The sequence below is a fragment of the Elephantulus edwardii genome, unplaced genomic scaffold, assembly GCF_000299155.1.
Source record: "Elephantulus edwardii isolate Elephantulus edwardi_28Jun2011 unplaced genomic scaffold, EleEdw1.0 scaffold00066, whole genome shotgun sequence".
NCBI lineage: Eukaryota > Metazoa > Chordata > Mammalia > Macroscelidea > Macroscelididae > Elephantulus > Elephantulus edwardii.
Window position 1 is genome coordinate 559,686 of NW_006399816.1, and position 5,707 is coordinate 565,392.

Consider the following 5,707-nt stretch of genomic DNA (forward strand, 5'->3'; position numbering starts at 1 on the left):
GGAAGGAAGGAAGGAAGGAAGGAAGGAAGGAAGGGAAAGAAAGAAACTCCTGTGCTCTTTATCACTTCCAAAAACCTGCTGGAGGGTCAGATATATGACCCAGATGGCAATGAGTGGTTCAGTCTTTAAATAACCAATTTCTATTTTAACTTAACTTGAAGGGGAGCTGTGTTCCTGTCTCCTGATTGGCATAATCCTTCTTTTTCTAAAATAATCTCATCTTTCTTTCCTAAGAGTGTTGCTGTTGTTGTTATGTACCGCGGAGTCAGAATTGACTCATAGCTGACCCTCCAGTTGGTTTTTAGAGGCAGCAAATTGCACCAGAGAAGATTGATTCTCTTTCTCCTGTGGAGCAGCTGGTGGATTTGAAATGTGTGCCTTTGGAATGACAGTGCAACTCCTTACCTCTAAGTTACCAGAGTTCACTAAAAGTGGTAGGTAACACGTATTCTTCCCCACAACCTTAGTCTAACCTGAAAATACTCTCTCAAAACTTCCCTTTCTTCCCTCTCTTACTTTCCTACTGCTCTTGAGTGGAACAACTCACAGCTGTTCCTCCAGTGGCTTATAAATCACATGGGTAAATAAAGGCTAATAAATCATATGGGAGGAGGGTACCCGTCTTCCTCAGAGCCACTGGTGGATTTGAACTGCTGGAAAAGCACAGCCTTTGTGTGAGCAGCACCACTCCCTAAAGACTATGCCAGCAGATTCCTCCACAGCCCCCGAGGTGCTAGCTTCTGTCTCCTTTTTATTTGCCAAAAGGGCAAATTAAGTTAGCTGATCTACATATTTGTTCCAAGTAATTCCTTACTAGAATAAAGGCAATTAACCTTAAGTCCAATAGGGATCACATTTGTAAAATCGCCATCATATCTATTTACCTACTCTGCTTCTATTTGACTTCTCTCAGATTATGTGGATGGTTGGTGCAAGAACAACTACCACACTTGCACATTAGACTTTATTCTCCATCGTCTCTGTAGGAACATCTTTTACCTCACTCTTCTGCATTGTACAGTTTCTTCCCCTCTCCTGCAGCCCTGGATAAAGAAGAAATGAAGCCAAGGAGCTCCTTAGAGGCAAGGGTAGTGAAACTTCGTCTCACACATTTTGGGCATGTTGTCAGGAGGGGTCAGGGCTTAAGAAAAAGGCATCATTCTGGTAAAAATGGAGGGTAAGAGAAGGAGAGGAAGACCCTCAATGAGATGGACTGACATGATGGTGAGTGTAACAACTTGAGCATATTAGAGATCATGAGAATGGCACAGGAGAGGGCAGGGTAGAGATCTGTTGTTTATAGGGTCACTATGAGACTTAACTCAATGGCATGTAATAATAAATGCAGTGCTGCTATTAATGCATACGTTTGATATGACTTCTCCGGTCATTTAAAGCAGATAAACACATAATCTTTAGCATTACCCTATTCTTCCCCACTAGGACCCTCTCTCCTTCATCAGGATGAAATTCCATAAAAGATAGCCATCAAGAAAAGAAAGAGAGCAAGCCTAGTGTTTCAAATTTCTTTTCTCTCACTGTCTTTTGAATCCTTTCAGACTTTATTCCCACCATTAGATTCAAGGATTAATTCTTGGTTCTTAACTTTCTGACACATGGGACACAGTGGATAACTCTGTACATATGTTCATTTGATTTCTGAGGTACCACTCTTAGTTCTCCTGTCTCATTGTTTTCTCTAATGAATATTCTTTATCTTTGCAGACTAACTCCTTAACTGTAAATATTGGAGAGGTTGCTACATTCAAAAAGGCACACAGTTCAAATCCACCAGCTTCTCCTAGGGAGAAGGATGGGCAGTCTCCTCCCATGTGATTTACTACCTCTGACACCCTGCTGGGGGGTCAGCTATGGCTCAGTTCTGACTTGACAGTACACAACAACAACAACAAGGTTCATAGGCTACTTAGTGGTGCACTCAACTCCATTTCTGGCTCCCTTCAGGATGTTCAGTAGTTGATGTCAAAATATATATTTGCTGCCATCCTCTACTTTAAAACTGTCAGTGGCGTTTCATTACCGGTAAGAGAAAAACTTCAAATTCTATAACATCTTGTGTCACCTCTCACTCTCTTGAGCATAGAGTAGAGTTGGTGATGTACTGCTGAAGAATAAAGTATGGAAAAAGGAAAAAGAATATGTCTATCATGGTTGATGTTGTTGTAATGTGCCATCAAATATGAACAGACTTCTAGACAACCCTTGACCCTCCAGAGGGTTTTCAGGGGCTGTAAATAATTCAAGAGGAGATGACTCATCTTTCTCCTGCAGCTAGTGAATTTGAACCAACTGCCTTTGGATTGTTAGCACAACTGTTTACCCACTAGGTCAGCAGAGTTCTCTGAACGTACTTTGACCAGGTGATGAAGGTTAATATCAATGAGACTATACCCTTGATATCAAGTACTGAAAAGAGTACTTCAGGCCAGTTGTCATCTTACCAAAGGTTCATAACCCTTGGGAAAATCAGGCAAACACAAATTGAGGAACAATCTATAACATACAATATACTTCACTGGTACTACTCAAAGTTGCTAACATTAAGAAAATCAAAGTAAAACAAAATACTGAGAACTGTCACAGACTAGAGGAGACTAAGGAATTATGACAGTTGAATGCTATAGGTTAGTCTAGATTGGATCCTGGAACAGTAAAAAGTTTCCCCATCAGTGGAAAAAACAGTGAAATCCAGATAAAATCTGAAGTTCAGTTAATAACATACCAATGTTGATTTCTTAGAAACATTTTTAGAATGTTTGTTGTTTTAACAAAGACTGTGGTAATATAACATTAGCAGGAGCTAATGTTACACATATATGTGTACACATCTCACATATATGTGAGATGGAGCTCTGGTGGTCTAGGGGTAAAAAGCTGCACTGCAGTCCTGAAGATATGTGGTTCACATCTACCAGCTGCTCTGAGGGAGAAAGATGGGCAGTCTTCTCTCAAATCCCCCTAGAAGACAACAGCAACAAAAACAGATGAAAGATAGATAGGAACTAGTTGTATTTTCTCTGCAGTTGTAAATTCAAAATTATTCCAAAAGGAAAGTTTATTTAAAAATGAGCAACCTCTTCATAACTTATTTATCCTTGGATTCTGTTTCTTCACTCTCATCTCGTTCTTTTATCTTTTATTTTTATATATGTGTGTGACTCTGGTGGCCTAGTGGCAAGAAGCTGTGCTGCAACCCGGAAGGCATGCAGTTCGAGGCCACCAGCTGTTCCTCAGGAGAAGGATGGTCAACCTCTTCCTGTGTGATTTACTGCCTCTGAAAACTTGCTGGAGGGTCAGCTATAGGTCAGTTCTGACTCGGTGGTACACAACTACAAGAACATATGCTGTTATTGTTATGTGCCATGGAGTTGGAAGCAATTAATAGTTGACCCTCCAGTAGGTTTTCAGAAGCAGTAAATTGCACCGGAGGAGATTGACCATCTTTCTCCTGAGGAACAGCTGGTGACCTCAGACTTTGTGCTTTTGGGCTAGCAGTGCAGCTTCTTAACACAAGGCCTCCCTTACATGTGTTGTTAGGTGTAGTTGAGTTCAGTCTGACTCATAGCTATCCTAGGAACATCAGATCTAAATCCTGTCCTACCCTCTGCCATCCTCATCATTCCTAGCACACTTGAGCCCATTTGCAGCAGTCCTGATGTCCATCCATCTGGTTTGAGGGTCTTTCTTTCATTGAAGCTCCACCTTTCCAAGCATGATGTTGCTCTCCAAGGAATAGCCTTTCCTAACTACATACCTAAAGTACGTGAAACGAAGCTTTGTCGTCAGTGTCTCCAAGAAGCCTCTGGCTGTACTTTCTCCAAGACTATTTGTTCTTTTGGAAGGCCATGGGATGTTCAGTACTCTTCCCCAACACCAGAGCCCAAAGACATCAATTTTTCTGTCATCTTTACTCATTGTCTGGCTTCTTAGATGTATAGCAAGTAATTGAAAAGATGATGGCCTGAATTATGTGCCCCTTAGTCCTCAAAGTGACATCATTTCTCTCCAGTAATTTGGAGAGATGCTAGCTATCTCCTGACTGCTGGTACCAAAAGTCTTGATTGTGGATTCAAGTAAATGAAATCATTGACAACTTCAATCTTTTCTCCATCTATAATGATGTTGCTTTTTGGTCCAATGGTGAGAAGAATCTAACCACAGATGAATTTTATTCACAAGCGGGCTTCAGTTATGAGGGTTGATCTACTCCCTGTTCATCCTTCATTAAGTAGTCTTCCACAGACTCATCAGAATCTGTAGTGATAAACAAAGTGATAAGGGAGAAAGTTAGAAAGGTAGTCTGGATCCGAGCTGTTGTTGTTTGTTGTTATGTGCTGTTGAGTCGCTTGCTAGAAGAAGTTAATTTTTAATAAGAGAGTGAGAAATGGTGAGGTTGGCTCTGGATAAGGGAAGGTTCTAAGGTATTGTTCATTGAGTTGCTATGGGGGGATAGAACAACAACAACAACAACAGTTTTTCTTTTTTTTTTATTATCAAGGACTTTTAAAATTTTTATTGTGAGAACACAAAGACATTTAAAGAAAATGAAACCCCTTAAAAACCCAGAATTTCCAAAGTATGACCTTGAGGTTACAGAGTTTTATGTGTATCTCTCTAGACTGTAAATCTTTCTTTTGTTTTCTATATAGACATCATTTCAGTTTACAAGAAGGGAAATAATGTTGCAGGAATAGTAGATAGATTTCTTAAGATTCTTTTCCCCACATTCACTCATTATTTTATTCCACTCATTTTTTTATACACAGAAAAGCAATTTTTTTTTCTGATCTTTTTTCAAAGCCTGCTTCTTTCAGGTGAAGATTGTGAACTTTTTACTGCTAAACAGTGTATATTTGTCAAGAGCAAGAATAGTTCTCAAAATACTAAAGCATGACACTGATACACTATTTTTATCTTTTTTGTCTATTTTAAAATTTCACCACTTGTCTAAATAATGCCTCTTATAACATGTGTCCCCTCTATCCAGTATTATATGCTGCGTTTTGTTCTCATGTATTATTTGTCTTAGACAGAAACAATTTCTTAGCTTAGTTTATATTTCTGACTGTGATCTTTTTGAAGCACTCAGGCCAGTTATTTAGTAATGTTATATTACATTTGCTTGTGTCTTCTCATTCAGTGGGATTTTGTACTTTTGGCTAGAGGTATGGATTTATCTCTTAATAGTTGATGTTAGTTTGATGATTTGGTTATGAGTTTCTCTTTCTTAAAGAGAAAACATGTGGCAGTGGTGTAACTGGGCAGTAAGAAGTGTCAATAGATGGAAGACAAGTTAGGAGCCTGAAATAGAATCGGTAATAATTAGTAGTAATAGTTAATAATGATAAATACTGTAATAATTAGTAGATTTAAAAAAATTACTCTTGAGCACCACAACAAGATAAAGGTAAACAACCCAGTTGAAAAATGGGTACAGGCACCACAACAAGATAAAGGTAAATAATCCAATTGAAAAATGGGCACAGGATATGAACAGACACTTCACCAAAGAAGACATTTCGATGGCCAACAAGCACATGAAGAAATGTTCAAAATCCCTAGCTCTAAGAGAGATGCAAATCAAAACAGCTATGAGATATTATCTCACCCCAGTAAGATTAGCCAAATTCAACAAAGCAGCAAACAACAAAGGCTGGTGAGGTTGTGGAGAAACTGGAACCCTTAT